The sequence below is a fragment of the Cetorhinus maximus genome, chromosome 11 (assembly GCF_964194155.1).
Source record: "Cetorhinus maximus chromosome 11, sCetMax3.hap1.1, whole genome shotgun sequence".
NCBI lineage: Eukaryota > Metazoa > Chordata > Chondrichthyes > Lamniformes > Cetorhinidae > Cetorhinus > Cetorhinus maximus.
Window position 1 is genome coordinate 73,996,244 of NC_135889.1, and position 27,849 is coordinate 74,024,092.

The window sequence follows — 27,849 nt, forward strand, 5'->3', positions numbered from 1 at the left end:
TTTGAAGTGGTAATAAAGTGAATAATAGGCATCCTCTAAATCAACATCTAATCTGGGATAAAGGAATGCCCACTGTTCACTATAAAAACCTTCCCTCATTGAAGAAGTGTAGTGACCAGATTGCTGACATTAAAAAATCTGCACATTTTGACTAATTGAAGCCCTCCTTGAATAAATCCATTTAATCATGACCAATTCAGTACCATAAATAAAAAGTGTGAATGTACACAGCAGGTTCATCAGCATCTGTAAAGACAAAAGATTGGCTAATATTTTGGATGTGGACTCTTCCAGCATTCTCTGTTTCCTCATATTTCCAGTCTTTGCAGGGTTTTTTTCTTTTTATTTATAAAGACACTAAGTAGATTTTTCCAAATTATGGTCCAGAACTTTAGAAAGATTTGATTAACTATATTGATGAAATATCAATCAACAGTCAAACAACAATTGGGGTTTTCCTTGTTTTGAGACAACATAAGGATATGGAAAAGTTCAGTGAAAAAAGACTACCTGCCTCATTAAAGCAATTTATCTGTTAACTCCCCCATTATGGACACTGAATGTATTTGAAAATATATATTTGCTCCACACAATTCTTTATCCTTTGAACAAATTCATAACATTAGAGACAAATATGTTTGATAATTCACTTGATCTATTATTTACAGAACATGAATCCTAAATACCCATACAGAGCAGCGCACATTAATTATTTGCATCTACAAAGATCAGAAACCTTGGGTGGAATTTTATCCACTTAATCCCTGCTGGATCGACAAGATCATTTAAAGGTCAGGAACCTGAATAACTGATTTGAATGCCTCGTAATTGCTAGAGCAAGGCAATTATCATCCTGCCTCCAGGTTCCCTGACCAATCAAAAAGACAGGCAGGATGATATGTCTAAACTAGCAATGAAATATCTCTATTTAAAGGGACTCTGGCAGGGTTCATAATAGCAGCAGGAAATAATTCAGTGTGAGGGAGCAAAGACCTGCAGCATGGTTGGAAGACATGGAAAGTCTTCTCTTCAGTGCATGATTCATGCAGTGAGAGCTCAAAGAGAAGTCCTTGTCCCTGAGGATGGGAGGAGGAGACCAGCCAGACTCATTAAGCTGGCATAGCTTCAAGTCACAAAGGCTGTCAGTAGCTGAAGCGTAGTGCCCAGGACCTGCGCCCAGTGCAGGAAAAGGTTTAATGATCTTCATGAGGTCTGGCAAGATGATTGCCCTGCAACTCTCAGCTGGCATCCATCACTCTCTCACTTCCCTAGCATTCTCCTGAACAGCACTTCTCCGACCAACACATCTTGCCGATTTGCCAATACACACATTCCTTTCCCTCCAGCCACCTCCTAAAATCTCCATTACAAAAGACAACAGTAACATTCACTCACAACTTATTGTCCTTTTGTTTCCATTCCTCACAGTAACTCTTCACACTCCTAACTCTCTGCCTTTACTCATTGCAGGGGCAGAAGCCCACAACTCCAGGGGGAGGCAGCGAACCAGCAGGGGGGTGGTGTGGTGATGGTGGAATTGCAGCAGTGGCCACAATGACTGTGATGGAGATGGTAGCCTTGGAGATTGGCAGAGTGGCATTACAAGATGGAGAGATAGGGATGGCCCAGAGACCAGGTAACAGCATTAGATACAGCACTCATTTGGCACTTAACTGTCACTCATGTTGAATTGATGCCACCATAAGACATAGGACCCAAAGTAGGCCATTCAGCCCATCGAGTCTGCTCCACCATTCGATGAAATCATGGCTGATCTGATAATCCTCAACTCCACTTTCCTGCCTTTTCCCTATAACCCTTGATTTCCTTGCTGATTAAAAATCTGTCTATCTCAGCCTTGAATATACTTAACGACCCAGCCTCTACAACCCTCTGCGGTAAAGAATTCCACAGATTGACTACCCTTTGAGAGAAGAAATTCCTCCTCATCTGTTTTAAATGGGCACCCCTTACCCTGAGATTATGCCCTCTGGTCCTAGACTCTCCTAACAAGGGGAAACAACCTGTCAGCATCTACCCTGTCAAGCCCCCTAAGAATCTTATGTTTCAATAAGGTCACCTCTCATTCTTCTAAACTCCAATGGGTACAGGCCCAACCTACTCAACCTCTCCTCATTAGAAAATCCTCCATACCAGGATTAACCAAGTAAACCTTCTCTAGCCTGCTTCCAATGCCTGCAGGTATATCTTTCCTCAGATAAGGGGACCAAAATCGTTCACAGTGTTCTAGATGTGGTCTAACTAGTGCCTTGTATAGTTTTAGCAAGACTCCCCTATTTTTATACTCTATTCCCTTTGAAATAAAGGCCAACATTCCATTCGCCTTCCCTATTACCTGTTGAACTTGTACATTAGTTTTTTGGGATTCACCAATACATCAAATGTCATGATCTGCATTTTGCTAACTTGGAACCCTATTTTATCTAGATTCAGCATAAACTCATGTATTTCATCTCCTATAGATGCATTGGTGGGGGATGGGTGGTGGTGGTGGGGGGAGGGGGATGGCGGGTGTGGTGTTTAAATGACTGTGGGAGGTTACATGAATAGGAAGGGGCAAGACCATGAAAGTATTTAAATAAAAGGATGAGAATTTAAATTGGAGGATTGTGAGCCTAAATGGGTTCATGGGTCAAGAATATTGGATGCACAGCACTCAATGCGAAATAAAGGATAGGCAGCAGAATTTTGGGTGAGTTGGAGTTTATGGAGGGTGGAAATGGGAAACCAGGTGTCTGGTCAGGAGAGCATAAGAACAGACAATTCTGGAGGTGCCAAAGATATAGCTGAGTTCAGAAGGGAGGATGGCAGTGTTACAGAGCTGGAACTAAGCAGTCTTCTTGATGAAGAGGATATAATGACAGAAGTTCAGCCTGGTTGAATAGGATACAGAAGCTGTGAGTGGTTTGATTCAGCTTGACATATTGGTTGGAAGGAGTTTATGGTAAGGATTGAAGACAGTGGCTTTGGTCTTCCCAATGTTTAAATGAAAGAAATCATGTCTCATTCATGACTGGAGATTGGAAAAACTCAGTGTTAAAAAACACAAAACATCAGATAACCTAAAAGAGGTGGTGGTTACATAGACCAGGGTTACATTAACCTATATGTGGAAGCTGACCCCATGTCTGCAGACGGTGATGCCAATGCCCAACATAAATGAGGAAGAGAAGGTGAACTGCTGAAGTAATGGTGCTGGAGTAGAAAAAGATGCCATTGCTGGAGCTGCTTTGGCTAAGATAGGATTGGTAAGAGTTGAACCAAACATGGGCAATGCCACTGAGCTAGGCAGTAAAGGAAAGGTGTTGGAGGAGGATGATGTGGTTGACAATGCCAAACTCTGTAGAAGGACAGGGGAGAGTTAATGTACTGCCACTATATTCATAGAGGATGTTATTTGTAACTTTGTTTTGATTATGTAGCAGGGATGGAAGCCTGACTGGGAATATTTATACAAGAAATTTCAAAAAAGATGAGAAGAATTTGGGTGGTGACAACACATAAAAGAGTTTGGAGTTAACTTGGGGTGGAGGGGTGTGTGTAATTTTTAAGGATGGAGGCACTAAAGGTGTTTATCTTGAGGAGGAACTGATGATAACAACCTTGAAAGGGAAGAGGACAGTGCCTGAGGACATGGGATTATTTACAATGTCAGATTGCATAGGGGTGAAGGATGGCGAATGAAGCAACAAGGGATTCGGTAATCGGAAGGAAGTCAGGAAGCAGGGGGAGGGAGGCACTGAGAACTGGGGAGGGCGGGAGTGGCCATACTGAGGAGCAGGAGAGAGGCGGCCATTATTGGCGAGCAAAAGGGAAGCATCGAGTACTGAGGAGGGTGGGAGTGGCCATGCCGAAGGGCAGGAGGGAGGCGTCAAGAACCAGGGAGCAGTAGGGAGGCAGCCAGAACCAGGGAGCGGGAGGTGATTACCGGGAGGGAGGCAGTGAGGGTGGCCCCAAAGTGGCCGGGAGGCAGTGACTTGAGAGAGGCAGCAATATGACCCACAGAGCGGGAGAGAGATCGGAGCTGGAGGAGGTCCTGTCCGCTACCCCCTCGTTGGCTGGTTTTGACCACAGCAATTGTCAATCAACGGTGTGTGTACTGCCACCCTGCCCCAATACATGCCTAGCCCCTGCAGAATTTGTTGTAAACTGGGTGGAGAGCGGAAAACATGGTTGTTGTGAATTTTCTCTGTGAGGATGGGACAATTAAGGAAATAATTTTATTTGACAGCTTTACTGAAGAAAGGTCTGAGGCTATGGAGCTGTTTTAATATCACTTCTTTAAACACTCAGATAACACCTTTGCTTTTTGTCACAGTTAGTTCCCCCATTTTTGCTTATTCAACACCTGTCTGAGTTTGCCTAAATTCTTCAATCAACAGTACGTCCGTTGAATTGCACATCACAGAGGAGATCCGTGATGGGATCGTAAGTCCATGCATGGTGTGATGGATTCCAACAAACAGTGGAGGACTACAAGAGGTTGATGCAAATGCAGCCAGGCTAAATATCTTCTCATTGATTTCCATTACAAAAGCTTTATGGGATCAAATCAAAGCTAGATGATTTCAAAAATATCTTCTCTCTGGCAGAATTAAGGAGAGGTCTGTTTGAACAAAGGCCTGAGAGCAACAACGGAAGAGTGAATGACTGCAAGAAGAAGCAGCTGGAGGCTATGAACCACAAGCTACAGGAGGTAATTGTGGAACTGTAAAAAATAGGTGAGATACACTGTTATTTTAATGTTACATAGTACACTTACTACGGTGACTGATGCAGCTCTGTCTAATCTGAAAATGGATGATATAGTGCACCATGCAAGCAGAGTGTTGGAGATGACGCAATCCCAGCACCATCCAGGCAATTTCAGCAAGCCCCCTAAATGGAGCACAAAGAAGCCAGTGGTGGTGTAGTGGTATTGTCACTGGACTAGTAATCCAACAACCCAGGATAATACTCTGGGGACTGGGGTTCAAATCCCACCACAACAGATGGTGAAATTTGAATTCAATAAAAAAATCTGGAATTAAAAGTCTAAAGATGATTATGAAACAATTGTTGTAAAAACCCATCTGGTTCACTAATGAACTTTAAGGAAGGGGAAATCTGCTGTCCTTACCTGGCTTGGCTTACAAGTGATTCCAGATGCAGTAATGTCCTCTGAAATGGCCCAGCAAGCCACTCAGTTCTCAAGGGCAATTAGGGATGGGCAACAAATGCCATGAACAAATAAACAAAAAGTGCAATTGATGGCAAGGTAAAAATGATTCTTAGCATTAGTTTTCAAAGCAATTGATAATCAATGTTGGTTTCAGCTATGACTATGTCGTTTGTTTAACTGTTGAATAGAATCTGTAGCTAATCTGAGTCTGTATTATCTTCCAATTTTATATGTAGGAATCTGAGTATATCCCTGATTTTACTTACAGGTAAAACTGCTAGGTAGTATTGAGAGACCAGAGGGAATGTGGAATAAGGCACAAAGCCAAAGGATGAATTTATTATTCGTCAAGTCTTTGGCTGAACTGGCAGGCTGTTTTATTGCAGGCAGCATAGAGGACACAAATTCCTGCAGCAGGTGGTCAGCTTGGAGACCTCTTGTCACTTGTTTTACAGGTCCCCAACTATTTTCAAGCTTAAACATTTTTTCTTAGTTTACAACATGTTTCACCCACTGCCTCCAGACCCAGGGGAGGAGACTTTCAAGAAGGAGCTAGAAGAAAATGAATATCAAGAAGATTCAGGACCTCAATAAGAGACAAAAATCCGACAAACCATTCAACGTGTAAATGTAAATAATGCTTAAGATCAGTATTTTGATTAGCTGCTGAAATTTAACATTTCTGCACTTTAACTGTGTTTAACTGTTTTTGGTTTCTGCAATTTATGTTTCTTAATTGTTTTTGGGTTAGGTGTTCAACTACTTTTTATTTTTTTCATTGCAGGAGTGATAGCATCTTGGAGAAAACTGGGAGGCAAACCATCACGTCTCACTAATGTAAATAGAGTTCAAGTTTTGTTTATGACAGCCGTAATTTTACCATCCAAATACATGAACATACAAATTAGGAACAGGAGTAGGCCCCTAGTTCTAGATTCTTCGACAAGGGGAAACATCCTTTCCACAAGCTCCCTGTCAAGGATCTTATATGTTTCAGTCAAGTCGCCTCTTACTCTTCTAAACCCCATCTTCAGTTATACGAACATACAATACGAACATACAAATTAGGAGCAGGAGTAGGCCACTCAGCCCCTCGAGCCCACTCCACCATTCAATAAGATCATGGCTGATCTGACTGTAACCTCAACCCCACATTCCTGCCTACCCCCAATAACCTTTCACCCCCTTGTTAATGAAGAATCTAGCTAGCTCTGCCTTAAACATATTCAAAGACTCCTGGTGTTGAGGATAACTATGGTTACATAGAAACATAGAAAATAGGAGCAGAAGTGGGTCATTCAGCCCTTCGAGCTTGGTCTGCCATTCAAATATGATCATGGCTGATCCTTTATCTCAACGGCGTACTCCCACGCTCTCCCCATATCCCTTGACACCTCTGGAGACCAGAAATCTATCTATTTCCTTCTTAAATATATTCAAATGCCAAGACAGATGTTAAGCTAACTGGCCTGTAGTTTCCTGCTTTCTGTCTCCCTCCCTTTTGGATAAAGGAGTTACATTAGCTATATTCCAATCTAATGGAGCCTTCCGCGAATCTAGGGGATTTTGGAAAATTAAAACCAATTCATCAACTATCTCACTAGCCACTTCTTTTAACACCCTAGGATGATGTCCATCCGGACCGGGATTTTCCAGCCCGCAGTTCCAATAATTTGCAAAGTCCAACTTCCCTGGTGATTGCAATTTTCCTGAATTCCTCCTTCCCTACTAATTCCAGATTTACAGCTGTTTCTGGGGTGTTACTGGTATCTCTATAGTGAAGACCGATGCAAAATACCTGTTCAATTCATCTGCCATTTCCTTATTTTCTATTATTAATTCCCCAGACTCACTTTCCATAGGACAATGCTCCTTTGTTAGCTCTTTTCTAAGTATCTACAGAAACTCTTACTATTTATCTTCATACTTCTAACTAGCTTTCTCTCATACTCTAATTTTTCCCTCCTTATTAATCTTTTAGTTATTCTTTGCTGTTTTTATATTCTGTCCAATTGTCTGACCTGCCACCCATCTTTGCACAATTATATGCTTTTTCTTTAAGTTTGATACTATCTTTAACTCTTTTGGTTAACCACGGATGGTGATCCTCCCCTTGGAATTTTTCTTTCTTTTTGGAATGTATCTATTCTGTGTATTCGGAAATATCCCCTTAAATGTCTGGCACTTCATCTCTATCTTTAACCATCCCATAGTGTTCAAGTTTTGTATTATGATAGCTAAAGGTTAACATTTTTGCACTTTATTTTTATTTTTTTGTTTCTGCACTGCGTATTTGGCTTTTGCTTCATGTGTTTTGTGCTTTTACGCATCATGATAAAATTTGAAACCTAGAATGCAGTCCAGTACATAAATGTATTAGTGGTATTTATGTGAATGGAGTGAGTGTATTAATGTTCTAGATTTTCCCTTTTGCAAGTTTTTGAATATTTAGCTGCAGAATGACCTCTATATTTTAAGGGGTGGTCCTTTGATTGGTTGTCCCATAGAGGATGCCTTTTGTCCCATGTTTTGTAGGACAGCCGGTGTGAGACTGATCCTGGGTGTCTCCAAGGTGAGTTTGAGTGGTCGTGCAAATTGATGCCTATAGTATTACTACAGAATTTAATGAAAAAGTACAGGCAAGGTGATTGGCATTTGAAAATAGTGAGCAGAGGGAGACATTTTTCCCAAGGCTTGGTGAGGAAAAGTGGGCTGGGGGAGAATCAGAAGAGGATAGGAAGTTGTAGCCTGTGAGTTATACAAGGGCAGGAGGCACAAAGTTGTGGAGGTGTAACTAAGTAGTCTTTGTGGTGGATAGGGTAAAAGATTAGGGTGGCAAAGTACCCCTCTACCGCAAAGACCACTTTCCACTTCCATAACCTTATTCACCTCAAGCCTTCCCACACAGAAACCTTTATGCATACCTTGATCACCTCTGGACCCAACTATTCCAACACCCACTTTGCTGGCTTCCTTTCCTCCATAAACTCTACTTGTGCAACACGAGGTTATACACCTCCTGAACAAAAATAAAAATAAAAATAGCTGGAAAAACTCAGCAGGTCTGGCAGCATCTGCGGAGAGGAACACAGTGTTCCAGGTATTTTTATTTTGGATTTCCAGCATCCGCAGTTTTTTGTTTTTATACACCTGTCCTGCTCATCTGTCGCTCCCATATCCTCACTGACTTGGAACCCCCAACACAATAAATTTAAAAATCTTTTAGATCCACTATTACTTTGCCCCGATCTGTAACGTACCTCGCTACCACCACCAAACATTAACTCTCCACCGTCCTCCTATTGTCTGGAACTCCCCCCCCCCCCCCAGCCCCCCTAAACCTCTTGAACGCATTTGAGTACAGAGGAGCCAGTTACAGTGCGCCTCATTGCTGTCGCTGTTTCCACCAGCGGGGGCGCGGGTTGGACGGGTCATGTGACCGGCGGGAGAAGGGGAAGCGAGATTGTAACATTCTGGTTGCCACGGTCACGGCTTGGCGTTGCTATGGTGACATTCTGGCAGTTGCTACTGAAAACACTTGGTGAAGTGGTGGTTTCAGACGACGACCGCCCTCCAGCTCCAGGCACAGAAGCCCCCAATCTCGACGGCTGCAGGTAATGTTTGGTGTGGCTGCGATGTCCTGGATGGACCCTTTGCTTCCCTGCAGAAAATGGGCTCCAGCCATGGGCAGCTGGACAGCGATTCGGGGGAAATAATTACAAACGGTTACTGGGAGGAATGTCGTTGCTCACCTATTTATGTCATTCATCTTTGCTTGCGATTTTCCACAGTGGAAGGCGAAAGGTCACCATCTATGAGCAGTATAGACCAGAAATGTCCCATGTTGGATCTAGAATTTGTGCTCAGCGAATACTAGGAAAAACAGCATTGGCAACTCTGGGGCAGGGAGGGGGAAACATTCCTGCGTCTAATTGGCCATCGGTTTTTGCTGCCCGTGTGCATGTATGGTTGGCAGGGACTCGCAGGATGAGGCTGGGCTGTGAGGCTCCCATGGTTCAATAGCCTGTTGACACCCACAAATTATGGTGGCTTAGACCAACTAGCAGAGACACTCCTCTAAATCTATAAAGGAGACATCAAGTGCCTTCAGGAGAGGAGAAGAGGGAAGGGAGAAAACGAACCATAATAAAAAGGAAAAAGGGCAACAGCTATGAACTTAAAGGGAGAAAGAGCTTGTATATTGAAAAAAAAACTCATGTCCTCAGGACACTTTGAAGCATTTCACAGCCAATGAATCCCTTTTGAAGTATAGTCATTTGTAATGTAGACAAACACAGCAGCCAATGAGCACACAACATCCCACAAATAACAATGAGATAAATTACATTTTGATGATAATGGTTGAGAGATAAATATTGGCTTGGACCTCTTCCCTGCTCTTCACATAGTGCCATGGGTTCTCTTACATCCATCTGAGCAGACAGACAGGGCTCCAGTTTAACCTCCTGTCTAGAGAATGCACCCCAGTACGGATACATTATTGGCCCTGAACTTCCGTGGAGTGGCAATCAGAGTCAGAAGGCCACTCTGCTCTTAGTTTCTCACCTTAAGATCCAGGTGCTCCTTTCTCACTCAACCTTCCAACTCAGGCCAGGCAGGAACTGTCCAGTGCAGTGCCTTTCTGAGGCCTAGTGTCGAGGGCTGGAGAGTCAGAGGTAAGGAAGGTACACCTTAGCTGCCATAAAGCAGGTAAGTTTAAAGGTCCACTTTCAGGAGCCTGGAAGAAGGTAGGTTCATAAGGTAAGTGGGTAGGATTGGGGTGGGGTGGTCGGGTGGTATTGGAGGTAAAGTGGTCAGTGGGGTGGGGTGTTGGGTAATTGGGGATGTGATTGGGTGGGGTGGGGTCAGGTGGTCAGTGGGGGTCAGGTAGTTAGAGAAATCCTTGTTAAAATATTGAAACAGACCATTTGGCTCAACTAGTTCGTGTTCACCCTTAACATAAATGCATAGTTCTAATAACATTTACCCATCCTATTCCCATACCCCTTTGATCATATTTTTTTCATTGACTTGTTCAATCTTATTTGCCTCAACCACTGAGCTCAGAAGTGAATTTCACATCGTCTGAAGTCTTTTTTTAAAAGTTCATTCATGGAATGTGATCATTGTTGGCAAGGCCAGCATTTATCACCCATCCCTAATTGCCCTTAAGAAGGTGGTGGTGAGCCACCCTCTTGAACTGCTGCAATTTATGTGGTGAAGGTACACCTACAGCTGTTAGGGAGGTAGTTCCAGGATCTTGATGCAGCAGCAATGAAAGAACAGAGATATATTTCCAAATCTGGATGGTGCGTGACTTGAAGGTGCTGGTGTTTCCATCTGCCTTTTACACTTGCCCTTATATGTAGTGAAGGTCGTGGGTTTGGGAGGTACTGTCAAAGAAGCCTTGGCGAGTTGTTGCAGTGCATTTTGTAATGGTACACACTGCAGCCACAGTGTGCCAATAGTGGGAAGATTGAATGTTTAAGATGATAGATAGGGTACCAATTAAGCCTGGTCCTGGAATGGCACTCAACCAGGCAAGTGGAAAGTATTCCAGAACACTCTTAGGATCATAGAATGGTTATAACACAGAAGGAGGCTATCTGGCCCATCATGTCTGTGCTGGCCCTCTAAAGGAGCAATTCACCTAGTGCCACTTCCCTGCCTTTTCCACATAGCCATGCAAATTTATTCTTATCAGATAATGGTCCAACTCCCTTTTGAAAGCCTCAATTGACCCTACCTCCACCACACTCTTAGGCAGTACATTCCAGATCCTAACCACGCTGCGTGACAAAGTTTTTCCTCATGACACCATTGCTTCTTTTGCCAATTACCTTAAATCTGTGCCCTCTGGTTCTCAATCCTTCTATCAGCTGGAACAGTTTCTCCCTACCCACTCTATCCTGAGCCCTCATGATTTTGAATACTTCTATCAAATCTCCTCTCAGCCTTCTCTTCTCCAAGGAGAACAGTCCCAACTTCTCCAATCTTTCTAAATAACTGAAGCCCCTCATCCCTGGAGCAATTCTCGTGAATCTTTTCTGTGCACTCTCCAAAGCCTTTACATCCTTCCTAAAATGTGGTCCCAAAACTGGATGCAATACACCAGTTGAGGTCAAATCAATATTTTATACAGGTTTAACACAACTTCCTTGCTTTTGTACTGGATGCCCCTATGGATATGCTGTATGCTGTATTAACCACTCTCTCAAATTGTCCTGTCGCCTTCAATAATTTATACATGTATACACCCAAGTCCCTCTGCTCCTGCATCCCCTTTTTTTAATTTATATTATCTTTCTGCATTCTTCCTACTAAAATTAATCACTTCACACTTCCCTGCAATAAATTTCATATGCCGCTTGTCCGCCCATTCCACCAACCTATCTATGCCCTTTTGAAGTTCTACACTATCCTCCTCACAGTTCACAATACTTCCAAGCTTCATATTATCTGCAAAATTTTGAATTTGGGCCCTGTACACCAAGGTCTAGATCAATAATATATATCAGGAAGAGCTGGGATCCAAACACCGATCTCTGGGGAACTTCACGACAAACATTCCTCCAGTCCGAAAAACAACCTTTCACCACTACTTTATTTCCTGCCACTCAGCCAGTTTTGCATTCATGCTTCTACTGTCCCTTTTATTCCATGAGCTGCAACTTTACTTACAAGTCTATTGTGCAGCACTTTATCAAATGCCTGGAAGTACATGTACACCACATCAGCAGCACTACTCTCAACAGCCCTCTGTTACCTCATCAAAAAATTCAAGCAAGTTAGTTAAATATAATTTTCCCTTTACAAATCCATGCTAATTTTCCTTAATTAACCTGCATTTTTTAAGTGACTATTAATTTTTACCCAAATTATAATTTCTACAAGCTTCCTCACCATCAAAGTTAAACTGACTGGCCTGTAGTTGCTGGACTTTTTTGAACAAGGGTGTAACATTTGCAATTCTCCAGTCCTCTGGAACCACCCAAGTCTAAGGAAGACTGAAAAATTATGGCCAGTGCCTCTGCAATTTCCAATTCTCTCAGTATCCTTGAATGCACCTCATCCAGTCCTGGTGCTTTATCAACTTTAAGTATAGACAGCCTATCCAATGCCTCCTCTTTATCAATGTTAAACACTGACTATCTGAACTAGCTGCACTTCACTATGACCTGGGCAGCATCTTCTTCCTTGGTAAGGATAGATGCAAGGTATTCCTTTAAAAGCTCAGCCATGCCCCTTGCTTCAATGCGTAAATCCCTTTTTTGGTTTCGAATTGGCCCCATTCCATCTCTTGCCATACTTTTACTATTTATATGCCTATAGAAGAGCTTTGGATTCCCTTTTATGTTAGCTGCCAGTCTTTTCTCATGCTTTCTTTGCTTCTCTTATTTGATTTTACAATTCCCCTCTAAACCTACTATTATATTTGGCCTGGTTCTCAATTGTATTACCCACCTAATATCTGTTAGAATCACACTTTTTCTGCTTCATCTTACTCTCTATCTCTTTCGTCATCCAGGGAACTTTTGATTTGTTTGCCCTACCTTTGAATATACCATAACTGTACTTGAACTATCTCTTCTTTAAATGCGACCCATTGTTCACTTGCAGTTTTGCCTACAAACCTTTGATTGCATTTTATCTGGGCCAGATCCATTCTTACCCAACTGAAGTTGGCATTCCTCCAGTTAATTATTCTTACTCTGGACTGGTCCTTGTCCTTTTCCATATCCAACCTAAACCTTAAGATACAATGATCACTCTTCCCTAAATGTTCTCCTCCAACACTTGATCCACTTGGCCCGCTTCATTCCCAAGAACCAGGTTCAGCAGTGCCACCTTTCTCGTTGGACCGGAAACATACTGCTGTAGAAAATTCTCCTGAACACACTCTAGGAACTCTTGTGTCCTATAGGTGGTGGACAGGCTTTGAGATGAGCCACTCACTGCAGAATTCCCAGCCTCTGCTCTGCTCTTGTAGCCACAATATTTATGTGGCTGGTGCTGTTTCTGCCACTGGAAACAATTTTTCCTTATTAACTCTATTCCTTCCAACCACTCTGAAAAACCGCTTTGACTCTAATGCTCTTCTAAGCAGTTTTTAGTCCCACTTGCTCTTCTTTGTCAAATTCCCTACCCCTTAATCTTCTCTAGTAATCTTTGTGCTATCTTGTCAAGGTTTTCTTAAAGCCACTGTACGCTGCATTTCCCCCATCTACCTTGCCTGGTACCTCCTTAAAGAATTCTATATGATTTGTTAAACACACTTGTCTTTTTTGAAGTCTGTGTTGACTGCTTTTAACTGCTTGTATCTAAAAACAAGGTAATATCATCTGTCCAAAGAACATCAATTCAAATCCAACTACAGAAGTTTGAGAATTTGAATTTGAAATCAGTTTAAAAATAAAAAGCTGGTATCAGTGAAGCTGACCATGAAGATATTGGATTGTCATAAAAACCTATCTAACTCACCAACATCCTCCTCCAAAGCTTCTCTGCTGTCATCCAACTGGGTGGGACTGCTCTTATCTGGTTCCATTTTTATGTATCTGATCATATGCAGAATTTCACTTACAACGGCTTCTCTTCCTACTCCCACAATGTTATTTTTGGCATCCCCAAGGATCTGTCCTTGACCACGTCATATTTGCATTTACATATGAACATACAAATTTGGAGCAGGAGTAGGTCATTTAGCCCCTCAAGACTGCCCTGCCATTTGATAACATCATGGCTGATCTGACTGTGGCCTCTACCTTCCTGTCTACACACCACCACCTCCACCCGCCACTACCCCATACCCTTTGACTCCCTTTTCAGTCAAGAATCTATCTAACTCAGCCTTAAAAATATTTAATGACCGTGCCTTCACTGCTATATGGGGAAGAGAATTCCACAGACTAACAACCCTCTGAGAGAAAAAATTCTCCCATCTCCATCTTAAATGGGAGACCACTTATTTTCAAACTGTGACCCCTAGTTGTAGTCTCTCCCATTAGGTGAAACATCCTTTCAGTGTCCACCCTATCAAGTGCCCTCAGGATCTTATAACAAGATCCCCTCCCATTTTTTTGAACTCCAGTGGATACATGCCTAAACTATCCAACCTTTTCTCATAAGACAACCCGTCCATCCCAGGAATCAGTCAAGTGAACTTTCTCTGCACTGCTTCTAATGCAAATATATCCTTTTTTAAATAAGGAGACCAGTACTCCAAATGGGGTCTCACCAAAGCCCTGTACAACTGTAGCAAAACTTCTATACTTTTATATTCCATTCTGCTTGCAATAAATGCCAACATTCCATTTACCTTCCCAATCATTTGCTTTACCTCATACTAACTTTTTGTGATTGATGGATCAGGAGTTCTGCAATCTTTCTCCATGTAAATAATCTGCTGCTTTTCTATTCTTCCTGCCAAAGTGGACAAGATCACATTTTCCCATTTTATACGCAATCTGCCAATTTTTTGCCCACTCACTTAACCTATCTATATCCCTTTGCAGCCTTCTTATATCCTCTTCACAACTTAATCTCCTACCTATCTTTGTGTCATCATTAAATTTAGCAACCACATTCAGTCCTTTCACCCAAGTCATTGATATAGATTGTAAATAGTTGAGATCCCAGCACTGATCCCTGTGGCACTCCACTGGTTACATCTTGCCAACCTGAAAATGACCTATTTATCACTGCTCTTTGTTTTCTGATAGCTAACCAATCCTTTATCCATGTGAATGTATTAACCCCAACATGAGCTCTTATTTTTTGTGTAGTAATTTTGTGTAGTAACCCTTGATGTGGCATCTTGTAAAATGCCTTTTGGAAATCCAATCTACACATCTCCCTTTATCCATGCTGCATGTTACTTCCTCAAAGAACTCTAATAAATTAGTCAAACACAATTCCCCTTTCACAAATTTCCCATATTGACTCTGCCTAATTGCATTAAAATTTTCTAAGTGCCCTGCTATAACCTTCTTAATAATAGATTCTAGCATTTTCCCTATGAAAGGTATTAGACTAACTAGCCTGTAGTTTCCGGTTTTCTGTCTCCCTCCTTTTTTGAATAGAGGAATTACATTCACTATTTTTCAATCTGATTAGACCTTTCCAGAATTTAGGGAATTTTGGAAAATTGAAACCAATCCATTTACTATCTCAGGAGCCACTTCTTTTAAGACTCTGGGATTAATTCCATCAGGACCTGGGGACTTGTCAACCTTTAGTTCTAATAATTTTCTCAGTCCACTTTCCATGGTGTTCCTCCCTCCCTTTCTCCTCTTGTTTTATAATTATTTCTGGGATGTTATTTGTGTCTTCTACAGTGAAGACAGACACAAAGGCCTACGTTTTTGCTCCCGGGTCGAGAGTGCAGAGTTGGGACAATTCTCGACTCTGCAAACCCAACCTTGGGGAAAAAAGTGCCCCGAAAGATCGTATTTTCAGTCGGGGCTGAGGGGCGGTGGTGGTGGTGGGCGGAGGGCAGATAAAATGGGAGTTGTGGCTGACCCCGGAAAGAGGCCGGTGACTGCCGAGGCAGGCTGAGCGAATGGCCAACCTCGGTGCACTGGTGACTGTGAAAATAAACAATAAAACAAAAAGCAGCTCTTACCCCTCACATCCCCTCACCCCTCCCCCACACATTTCCCATGCCCTATACATGCCAACCTGCACCACCTCATGCCCCCAACCAACCCCCACCTCCCCACGGCTCCTCATACCCTCCATGCAAACCTATGCCTCTCCACCCATCCTCCATGGCCTTTTATAGCCCCTAGGCCAACCTTTGCCCTATCATCCACCTTCCAAGGCCCTTTCTAGCTCCCTGCCAACCCATGCCCCTCCACCCGTCCTCCATAGCCCTTTATAGTCCCTATGCCAACTTAGTGCCAACACATTCCAACTCTTTGCCCTTACACCACCATGCTAATTCACCCTGTATCCACCATGCGCAGACCTCTGGACCTATCCTGAGATTAAATAAAATTCTTAAGTGTCTATTGATGAATTCACTATTTCATAAGAGAACACTCTCATTAATAAAAATCCCATTCACTACATTTAAATTCCTTTAATCTCTTATGAAAACAAACATTTGTACTCATAGCCTCACTTCACAGAGTTTATAAACACTTGGAGCTGTCAATCAAACTGTGAACTGATAGACACCCCATTGTGGTAATGAAAGGTTGTGGAATCCATCACTCAGCACTAATCCCATATTGATAGCTCTCAGGCTTTTGTCAACAGAGTGAAATATCAAGCACTGATTTTTTTGGCATTGCAGAATGCATCTTTTAGATTAAAGGGCAGGATATTTAAATCTCTTGACAGCTATCTTGATGGCTACTTTGACAGTTCTCTTGATACTTCTTGACAGCTATTTTGACAATTCTCTTAACAGTTCCAATGAACTGGACAGTTCCAGTGAACTTGGCAGTTCCAATGAGTTTATGCACATTTTACACACATTCATGTCTACTTTTAGCAACCAAAGGGAATCTTACCTCTCTCAAAGGGCACCATACCATTCCCAAATGAGCACCTGACCTCTCCCAACGCTGACCCAGGATCGCATCCAAAAAGGTACCCTACCTCTCCAAAGAACTCTGGAAGCTTTAGAACTTCTCCTACCTGGTCTAAAGTGCACAAGTCATATTTTAGACATACCACTGGCTAAAATCAGATCTGACTGAGGCAGCTGCACTTTGACATGTGCAGTTGCTTCCGTGAACCACAAATGTGTGAATTAGAACCCATCCCCTTTCCTTCCCATGCAAAAATAGTGGGGCCCAGATTCAGGGGTGGGACTTCCAGATCCAGGTTTCCACCACCATTTTCATAAAGACAAAGAGTCTCACCATCTGCCCGAAAGTTCAGGCCAAAGTATCTGTTCAATGCATCCTCCATTTACTTATTTCCCAATATTAATACCCCATACTCACTCTCTCGAGGACCAATGCTCATTTTAGTTACGCTTTTCCTTTTTAAATACCTGTAGAAACTCTTCCTATCTGTTTTTATAATTCTAGGCAGCTTTAATTCTCACACTTTAAATTCTTCATTTTTATTCCAGTCATTCTTTGCTGGTTTTCATATTCCGTCCAATTTTCTGACCTACCACTAATCTTCACGGAGTTGTATGCTTTTTCTTTCAATTTGATACTGTCTTTAATTTCCTTAGTTAGCCAAAAATGATGCATCCTTCTCATAGAGTCTTTCTCACTAGAGCGTATATTTGCTGAGTGTTATGAAATATCTCCTTAGCAGGCTGCCACTGCATCTCTACTGACCTATCCCTTAACCTAATTTCCTAATTCACTCTAGCCAGCTCTGTCTTCATATCCTTATAATTGTCTTTATTTAAGTTTAAAAGACTGGTCATAGACCCACTCTTCTCTTCCTCAAACTGAATGTGAAATTCAATCATGTTATGATCATTGCTACCTAGGGGCACCTTTACTATTAGGTCACAAATTAATTCTGTCTTATTGCGCATGACCAGGTCCAGAATAGCCTACTCTCTGCTTGGCTCTGAAACATACTGTTCTAAGTAGCTGTCGTGAAAACATTCTATGAACTCATCTTCCAGGCTACCTTTGCCAATCTGATTTGTCCAATCTATATGTAGATTAAAATCACCCATAACTATCACCATACCTTTCACATAAGTCCCCATTATTTCTTCCCATATACCCCGTCCTACAGTGTAGTGACTGTTAGGGGACCTATAAGCTATTCTGACAAGTGATTTCTTACCTTTGCTATTTCTTATCTCTACCCAAACTGATTCTATATCTTGAACCTTAGAACTTAAGGTAATCTCTCAATATTGTACTAATGCCATCTTTAATTAACACCCACAATCTTTTCCTAGCTTCATGTCTTTCTGAAGTGTCATGTACCAGTGAATATTCAGGTCCCAGCTTTTGTCACCTTGTAGCCATGCCTCTGTAATGACTATCAGATAGATCATACATATTTATTTCTATTTGAACTAACAATTCATCCATTTTGTTATGAATGCTATCATATGCGCAATCAGATACAGAGCCTTTAGTTCTGTCTTTTTGCTGTTTTTGTAACCTCTGGTCTTATCTGCTGGTGCACTCTTAAGTTTGTACGCCCTGTCCCTTCTTGCCAGGCTCTGATTATGATTACCCATATTGCTATTTTGCTCTCTTCCCTTGTCCTCTCCCTTTAATTTACCACATTTTCCCTCACCTGACCCCTCACTCCCACTATTTAGTTTAAAGCCGTCTCTAATGCTCTGGATGATACCACCTGCCAGAACACTGGTCCTAGCATGGTTCAGGTGAAAACTGTCTCAGCGATACAGCTCCCGCTTTCCCCAGTACTGGTACCAATGCCCCATGAATCAAAACCCATTTCTCCCACACCAATCTTTCCATGCATTCAACTATCTAATCTTATTTACCCCATGTCAATTTGCTCATGGCTCAGGTATTAATCTGCTTTTTAATTTAGCCCTCTACCTGCTCATGCTCCCTAAGCAGAACCTCTTTCCCAGTCCTATCTATGCCATTGGTTCTTATGTGGACCACGACAACTGGATCTTCTCCCTCCCACTGCAAGTTCCTCTCCAGCCCAGAGCAGATGTCCCAAACCATGGCAGCTAGCAGGCAACACAGCCTTCTGGACTCTCGCTCGTGTCTATAGAGAACTATGTCTATCCCCCGATTGCACAATCTCCAACTACCATTCCATTCCTATTTACTCCCCCTCGCTTGAATGATTTCCTGTACCACAGGGCCATGGCCAGTTCACTCATCTACCCTGCAGCCTCCACTTTCATCCATACCAGCTGCAAGAGCCTCACACCTGTTCGACAATTGCAAAGACTGAGGCTCCTTAACTTCTACCTTCTTGATCCCCATAGCTGCCTTACTTGCAGTCACACTCTCCTCTCCCTGACTTGGACCAAGTCAGAAGACCCTAGCCTAAGGGGTGTGACTGTCTTTGGGAACAAAGTGTCCAGGTAACTTTCCCCGTCCCTGATGCATCGCAGTGTCTGAATCTCAGACTCCTGCTCATTAACTCTGAGCTGAAGTTCCTCGAGCTGTAGACACTTACGGTAGGCACGTGTGCCTTGGATCTCACTCGTGTCCACCAGTTCCCAAATACTGCAGATGCAACATATTGCCTGCCCTGTCATTTTTATAGTGTTTTACTAATTACAATTTAATTAATGCCTCTACTCCTGCCTGTGCATTTTTCATATTAGTTCAATTAATGTTCCACTTACTCTGACTGAAATTCCCTCGTTTATACAAGATAAATATGAAATACTGACCAGTTAATCACATGATCCTTGTGATATCACACCTCAATTTTTGTTTCTGAATGGGGGCTCTGACTGGCTCCTGGCGGATAACTCAGCTGTTTTAACTTCTCTCTCGAAGTCTCTCTGTTTTAACCTCTCTGTCCCCAAGTCTCGCTGTTTTAACCTCACTCACTCGAAGTCTCGCTGTTTTAACTTCTCTCTCGAAGTCTCTCTGTTTTAACCTCTCTGTCCCCAAGTCTCGCTGTTTTAACCTCACTCACTCGAAGTCTCGCAGTTTTAGCTTCTCTCCCAAAGTCTCGCAGTTTTAGCTTCTCTCCCAAAGTCTCGCAGTTTTAGCTTCTCTCCCGAAGTCTCGCTGTTTTAGCTTCTCTCCCGAAGTCTCGCTGTTTTAGCTTCTCTCCCGAAGTCTCGCTGTTTTAGCTTCTCTCCCGAAGTCTCGCTGTTTTAGCTTCTCTCCCGAAGTCTCGCTGTTTTAGCTTCTCTCCCGAAGTCTCGCTGTTTTAGCTTCTCTCCCGAAGTCTCGCTGTTTTAGCTTCTCTCCCGAAGTCTCGCTGTTTTAGCTTCTCTCCCGAAGTCTCGCTGTTTTAGCTTCTCTCCCGAAGTCTCGCTGTTTTAGCTTCTCTCCCGAAGTCTCGCTGTTTTAGATTCTCTCCCGAAGTCTCGCTGTTTTAGATTCTCTCCCGAAGTCTCGCTGTTTTAACCTTTCTCTTCCGAAGTCTCGTTATTTTAGCTTCTCTCCTGAAGTCTCGTTGTTTTAACCTTTCTCTCCCGAAGTCTCGTTGTTTTAACTTCTCTCCTGAAGTCTCGCTGTTTTAACATCTCTGTCCTGAAGTCTCGCTGTTTTAACATCACTGTCCTGCAGTCTCGCTGTTTTAACCTCTGTCCCCTGAAGTCTCGCTGTTTACGTGCTACCCCCTTGGTGACATCATCCATAAGCATGGCGTTAGCCTTCACGTGTATACTGACAACACCCAGCTCTACCTCACCAATACTTCTCTCGACTGCTCCAACGTCGCTAAATTATCAGACTGCTTATGCAACATCTAGTAATACATGAGCAAAAATTTCCTCCAATTAAATATTGGGAAGACTGAAACCATTGTTTTCAGTCCCAGTTCCAAACTCCGTTCCCTAGCTACTAACTCCATCTCTCTCCCTGGCAATGGTATGAGATTAAACCTGCCTATTCACAACCTTGGTATAATATTTGACGCTGAGATGAGTTTCCGTCCACATATTTGCACCATTCCTAAGACTGCCCTTTTCCATCTGCATGACATCGTCTAACTTTGTCTCTGTCTCATCTCATTTGCTGCTGAAGCCCTTATCCATACCTTTGCTGCCTCTAGACTTGACTATTCCAACACATTCCTGGCTGGCCTCCCACATTCATTCTACTCTTCATGAACCCGAGGTCATCCAAAACCCTGCTGCCCCTGCCTTACATCAAGTCTTGTTCACTTGCTGCCCTTGTGCTCGGTGCCCTACAATGGCACCAGGTCAAGCAACATCTTGATTTAAAAATTCTCCTCAATTTCAAATGGCCTTATCTGTGTAATCCCCTTCAACTCCACACCACTCTGAGGTATCTATGCTCATTGAATCTGGTCTCTTGAGCATCCCTGATTTCAGTTGCTCCATCATTGGTGACCATGCCTTCAGTTGCCTAGGCTGTAAGCTTTGGAATTCCCAACTTACACCGCTCTGCCTCTCTACCTTGCTTTCTTCCTTTAAGACACTCCTTAGCCTCTTTGACCAAGCTTTTGGTCATTTGATCCAATATCACCTTATGTGACTCAGCATCATGTTTTGTTTTATGATGCTCCTGTGAAGCACCTTGGAACATTGTATTACATTAAAGGTGCTATATAAATATAGGCTGTTTCTTTAATGTTTGTTGATTGTTCTAAAAGGCCATCTGGTTCACTAATGTCCTTTAGGGAAGAAAATCTACTATCCTTACATGGTTTGACCATGATGTGGCTTCAGTCCCTCATCAGCGTGGCTGCCTCTCTGCTGGCCTAGCAAGCCACTGCATTGAATCCCGACAAAGAGTATCACAGGTACTATTTTTTTTATTCGTTCTTGGGATGTGGGCGTCGCTGGGTCAGCCAGCATTTATTACCCATTCCTAGTTTCCTTAGTCCAGACCAGGTAAGGACGGCAGATTTTCTCTCCTAAAGGACATTAGTGAACCAGATGGGTTTTTATGACAAAATCTGCTGTGGAGGGATTTGAACCCAGGTCCCCAGAGCATTAAAAACAGAGTTAACGAATCGAGCCTTGAAACGTTAACTCTGTTTTTAATGCTCTGGGGACCTGGGTTCAAAATGTTAACTCTGTTTTTAATGCTCTGGGGATCCGAGTTCGAATCCCACCACAGCAGATGGTGGAATTTGAATCCAATAAAAATCTGGAATTAAAGTCTAATGATGACCATGAAACCATTGTTTTTGTTTTTGTTTTGGATTTCCAGCCTCCGCAGTTTTTTGCTTTTATCTTAGAACTAAAGCTGATTGACTGAGCCAAGATTGAGTGAGGCAACATAGGACTTAGGGACACGATGAGAAATACTTGAATAGGGAGGGCATCTGTTACCCTTAGATGATAATGGAACACTGCATTACATGGAAGCACCATTCAGCGCTTGACACTTTGAGGCAGAAAAGCAAAATATATTTACTAATATGCAAAGTATATACAATGATGGAACACCCATGCTACCATCGTGCATTCAGAACTTCTTAATTTTCCTAATCTACACATCGGCGGTGAAGGCAGCCTGCTGACTGCTCTGCCCTATTGTCAAAGATGATTTTGGTGGACATCCTCTGGAGGCCTCAGGCCTAGAGGGTCCTAGCCTGTTAAGGGTCTCCTGCTCCAAGGCAAGTGCACCCTCCTCAGCCTGACCAGCTGGAGTTGATGGGGTCACAGGCAGAGGAGATTTGGAGCAACTGGACACCCTAGGACTGTCCTGGATGGTTGCCACCGGTGTGTCCGGCTAATGCTCCTCCTCCCTTTGGAGGCCCAAGGGCCCCTCTCTGACTCATTGAGGAGAAGGGGCACCTGCAGGGAGGTTCTGGTACCTCATCCCCCTCTTGCCTAGCCACTGCTGGCTAGAGCAATAGTTTGCAGGTTCGAACACAAATCTGGCAGAAACTGCTGGACCTGGGTCTCCAAGGCAGCTGCCATTCTTCTAATGGAGACTTCGAGGCGATTTTGCTCAGACTGGGGGAAGGTGGTACCTGGCAACCTGCCTGATTTTTCAAGTGGCTGTCACAACCATATGAAATCGTTACTTAAAATGGTCTAAGAGCTAAGAATGTGTGTGTATGTATATATCCCTCTTTTAATAGATGTGTGGTTCCATTTAAAAATAACCCAGCAGACAATCTTTAGCCTTAAACAGGATAGGTTATTTTAATAAGGAACAACTGCTTAAAGTTATTTAAGTAAAAAGTGATAAAATTATTAACTAAAAAAAAGATACTGATATAAAGATTAAAAGCAGATAAAGATAAAAGATGCTTAAAGATGAGATTAAGTCAGTCTCTGAGATATTGATGCGGGCTCATTGCTTGAGCTCCTTCTTTCTAAAGTGAAGGGGTTGAAACTTGAGGTGCTGTTAACAGCTGTGATGGCTCCTGCAGTCAACCAATCAAGTGCTTGCCTTTCTCAGGTGGATTCAGTAGGTTTATGGGAGAGAGAGAAGGTTTCCTATTCCTCACTAATATGGCACTAGGACCTTTGACCACACAAGGTAATGGTGGGGCGGACAAATCAGTACCCGCCCTGCCGCGTGATTTGACGAGCTCCTCGCTGATGCATAAATAATGAGCTGTAAAGTGGATGATCTGGCATGAGAACCCACCCCACTGCCCAGCAGGAATCACGCCAAATTTCCCTCTTGCCACCGCACTTAGTCTCCAAAATAGAAAATTCTACCCAACCTAACACCCAAAATCTTCTTTTATGGAAAAAGATCAAAAATTCCAAAATTTGACAGACCAATTGGAAAGGATTTTTTAGATCCCAGTGGGGGCAAGTGTGGAGCCTGGCAGAGTAATTCTGCAGTCACGGGACTTGTAGATTGCCTGGACTTTTTCCACCAGAAACAGCAGTTGATTTCTGAAAAAAATCTTCCTTTGTCCTCCCTTGGCCAAGAGTCCTTTCTGATGTTGTTTCTCAGAATTCTTCCTGGGGTTCTGCACACAAAATGACTGTTCACAGCCTGTCTTTGTACAGTTCAAAAACTTAAAATATCATGTGATCTGGACAAAATGCCAAGTCACCTTCCAAATAAGGCAAGTGGTAAAAGCAAAAAAACTGCGGATGCTGGAAATCCAAAACAAAAACAGAAACAGAAATACCTGGAAAAACTCAGCAGGTCTGGCAGCATCGGCAGAGGAGAGCACAGTTGACGTTTCGAGTCCTTGTGACCCTTCAACAGAACTAAGTAAAAATAGGAAAAGTGTGAAATAAAAGCTGATTTTGGGCCGGGGGGTGGGGGGCAGCAGAGAGATTGTTGGGACAAGCAGCCAGTGATAGGTGGAGATAACCAGAAGCTGTCACAGACAAAAGAACAAAGAGGTGTTGAAGGTGGTGATATTATCTAAAGGAATGTGCTAATTAAGAGTAGAAGGCAGGACAGACAAGGTACAGATAGCTCTAGTGGGGGTGGGGGAATATTGGAGTCGGTAGGCTTGTAATGGATATTGGTGGATAGTCTACTCCGGCCCCCTCCCACAATTCTTTCTCCGGTACGTCGATGATTACTTCGGTGCTGCTTCATGCTCTCGTCAGGACCTGGAAAAATTTATTAACTTTGCTTCCAATCTCCACCCCTCCATCATTTTCACATGGTCCATCTCTGACACTTCCCTTCCCTTCCTTGACTTCTCTGTCTCAATTTCTGGTGATAGACTGTCCACCAGTATCCATTACAAGCCTACCGTCGCATCTGGTCTGATGATGCCACTTTCAGAACAGTTCTCTGACATGTCCTCCTTCTTCCTTAACCGAGGTTTTCCACCCACTGTGGTTGACGCCTTCTCCTCCCTCCCAGAAACATGATAGGGTCCCCCTTGTCCTCACTTATCACCAAACACTCCTTTCAAGTGAAGCAGCTTTTCACTTGCACTTCCCTCAACTTAGTCTACTGCATTCGTTGCTCCCAATGCGGTTTCCTCTACATTGGAGAGACCAAACGCAGACTGGGTGACTGCTTTGCAGAACACCTTCGGTCTGTCCGCAAGCATTACCCAGACCTCCCTGTCGCTTGCCATTACAACACTCCACCCTGCTCTCTTGCCCACATGTCCATCCTTGGCCTGTTGCAATGTTCCAGTCAAGTTCAACGCAAACTGGAGGAACAGCACCTCATCTTCTGACTAGGCACTTTACAGCCTTCCAGACTGAATATTGAGTTCAACAATTTTAGATCTTGAACTCTCTCCTCCATCCCCACCCCTTCCCGTTTCTTCCCCCTCCTTTTTGTTTTTTCCAATAATTTATATAGATTTTTCTTTTCCCACCTATTTCCATTATTTTTAAATGTATTTTCACCCATTGTTTATTTCTACCTTTCAGTATTCCCCCACCCCCACTAGGGCTATCTGTACCTTATCTGTCCTGTCTTCTACTCTTAATTAGCACATTCCTTTAGATAATATCACCACCTTCAACACCTCTTTGTTCTTATGTCTGTGACAGCTTTTGGTTATCTCCACCTATCACTGGCTGCTTGTCCCAACACCCCCCCCCCCCCCCCCCCCCCCACTGCCACCACCCCTCCACCCTTAAACCAGCTTATATTTCACCCCTTTCCTTTTTTTACTTAGTTCTGTTGAAGGGTCATGAGGACTCGAAACGTCAACTGTGCTCTCCTCCGGCGATGCTGCCAGACCTGCTGAGTTTTTTCAAGGCAAGTGGTAATCCCATTAAATCCAAAATCCCCTTATCAGTTGCAGTGTTCAAAAAGGGGCCAAGGTTTTCACACCTTCAGGGAAAGCCATTGTAATTTTGAATTTAAAAAGCCTTTCCATGTCTCGATATGTCTGCTTGTAATCCACTCAGAACCTTGCGGAAGCTTGACAACATTGCAGTCAAATAAAAAGTCCAAATGACTCTTGGCAGCCATCTTTAAGGCTTCAAGGCTTCTTATGTCCATTTAAAAAGGAAGATTAGCTTTTTTCAAAAAATAAAATCCATATCACAACTACACTTTCATGACAGTGGCCAATTAATCTTGCTAATAAGCTCATGTCAGCTGGCTGACATGAGCTTATTAGCAAGGGCCAATTTGAAAATTTGGTGGGGTTGCAGGGTTGCACACGGGATCAGGGAAAGTTCAGGTGCATGCAGGTGGCAACACAGTGGGGAGCCAGTTGTGGCTGCGCCATCAAATTAGGTGAGCTGGTGAAAGGGATCACCGCTGAGAGGGGCACTCAGTCAATGGCACACAGGTGCCATCAGGAGTGCAGAGATTGCAGAGCGAGTGGTCTGTACCTGCCCTGGCAGTGACCCTAGTGACCCTCCTGACATCGTGGGGCCATAAAAGGAAGAGGTAGACTCCAGAAGTATTGAACATGGGGGTGGGTTCTCATGCCAGAAGTAACCTGTCTGTCTCTGAACTTGCTGCACTCCGTTCTGTCAGGTCCAACCCTGACATTGTCATCAAACCTGCTGACAAGGGTGGTGCTGTTGTTGTCTGGCGCACTGACCTCTACCTCGCAAAGGTTGAGTGTCAACTCGCAGACACTTCCTCCTACCTCCCCCTGGACCATGACCCCACCACTGAACATCAAGCCATTGTTTCTAGGACTGTCACTGACCTCATCTCCTCTGGAGATCTTCCCTCCACAACTTCCAACCTGATAGTCGCCCAATCTCGGACGGCCCGCTTCTACCTCCTCCCCAAAATCCACAAACAGGACTGTCCCGGCAGACCGATCGTGTCAACCTGTTCCTGCCCCACGGAACTCATTTCTTGCTATCTTGACTCCGTTCTCTCCCCTTGTCCAGTCTCTTCCCACCTACATCCGCAATTCCTCTGACACCCTACATCATATCGACAATTTCCTGTTCCCTGGTCCCAACTGCCTCCTCTTCACCATGGACATCCAATCCCTCTACACCTCCATCCCCCACCGGGATGGTCTGAGGGCTCTCCACTTCTCCCTCGAACAGAGGCCCGAACAATCCCAATCTACCACCTCTTCTTCGTCTGGCTAAACTTGTTTTCTCACTGAACAATTTTTCCTTAAACTTGTCTCACTTCCTCCAAATAAAAGGTATGGCTATGGGTACCCGCATGGGCCCCAGTTATGCCTGTCTCTTTATGGGGTATGTGGAAAATTCCTTGTTCCAGTCCTACTCCGGCCCCCTCCCACAACTCTTTCTCCGGTACATCGATGACTGCTTCAGTGCTGCTTCATGCTCTCGTCTGGACCTGGAAAAATTTATTAATTTTGCTTCCAATTTCTACCCCTCCGTCATTTTCACATGGTTCATCTCTGACACTTCCCTTCCCTTCCTTGACCTCTCTGTCTCAATTTCTGGTGATGGACTGTCCACTAATTTTCATTACAAGCCTACTGACTCCCACAGCTACCTTGACTACAGCTCCTCACACCCCGCTTCCTGTAAGGACTCCATCCCATTCTCTCAGTCCCTTCACGTCCGTCACATTTGTTCTGATGATGCCACTTTCAAAAACGGTTCCTCTGACATGTCTTCCTTCTTCCTTAACCAAGGTTTTCCACCCACGGTGGTTGACAGGGCCCTCAACCGTGTCCGGCCCATCTCCCGCGCATCCGCCCTCTCACCTTCCTCTCCCTCCCAGAACCATGATAGGGTCCCCCTTGTCCTCACTTATCACCCCACCAGCCTCTGCATTCAAAGGATCATCCTCCACCATTTCCGCCAACTCCAGCATGATGCCACCACCAAACACAACTTCCCTTCACCCCACCGGTGGCATTCTACAGGGATCATTCCCTCCAGGACACCCTGGTCTCTGGTCCACTCCTCCATCACCTCAACTCCCTCCCACAGCACCTTCCCATGCAACAGCAGAAGGTGCAACACCTGCCCCTTTACTTCCCCCCTCCTCACCGTCCAAGGGCCCAAACACTCCTTTCAAGTAAAGCAGCACTTCACTTGCACTTCCTTCAATTTGGTCTACTGCATTCACTGCTCCCAATGCGGTTTCCTCTACATTGGAGAGACCAAACGCAGACTGGGTGACTGCTTTGCAGAATACCTTTGGTCTGTCCGCAAGCATGACCCAGACCTCCCTGTCACTTGCCATTTCAACACACCACCCTGCTCTTATGCCCACATGTCTGAC

General features: G+C 43.7%; 1 protein-coding gene across 1 annotated transcript in view; it reads left to right on the forward strand.

Moving 5' to 3' along the window:
• Positions 1-8,633: 8,633 nt before the first annotated feature.
• The window catches only part of c11h7orf57 (chromosome 11 C7orf57 homolog), an 89,404-nt gene continuing 70,188 nt past the window's right edge, over positions 8,634-27,849 (forward strand). The window contains exon 1 of the mRNA XM_078551375.1: positions 8,634-8,796. The gene's annotated coding sequence lies outside the window, so the exon portion shown is untranslated. The remainder of the gene's footprint in view (positions 8,797-27,849) is intronic.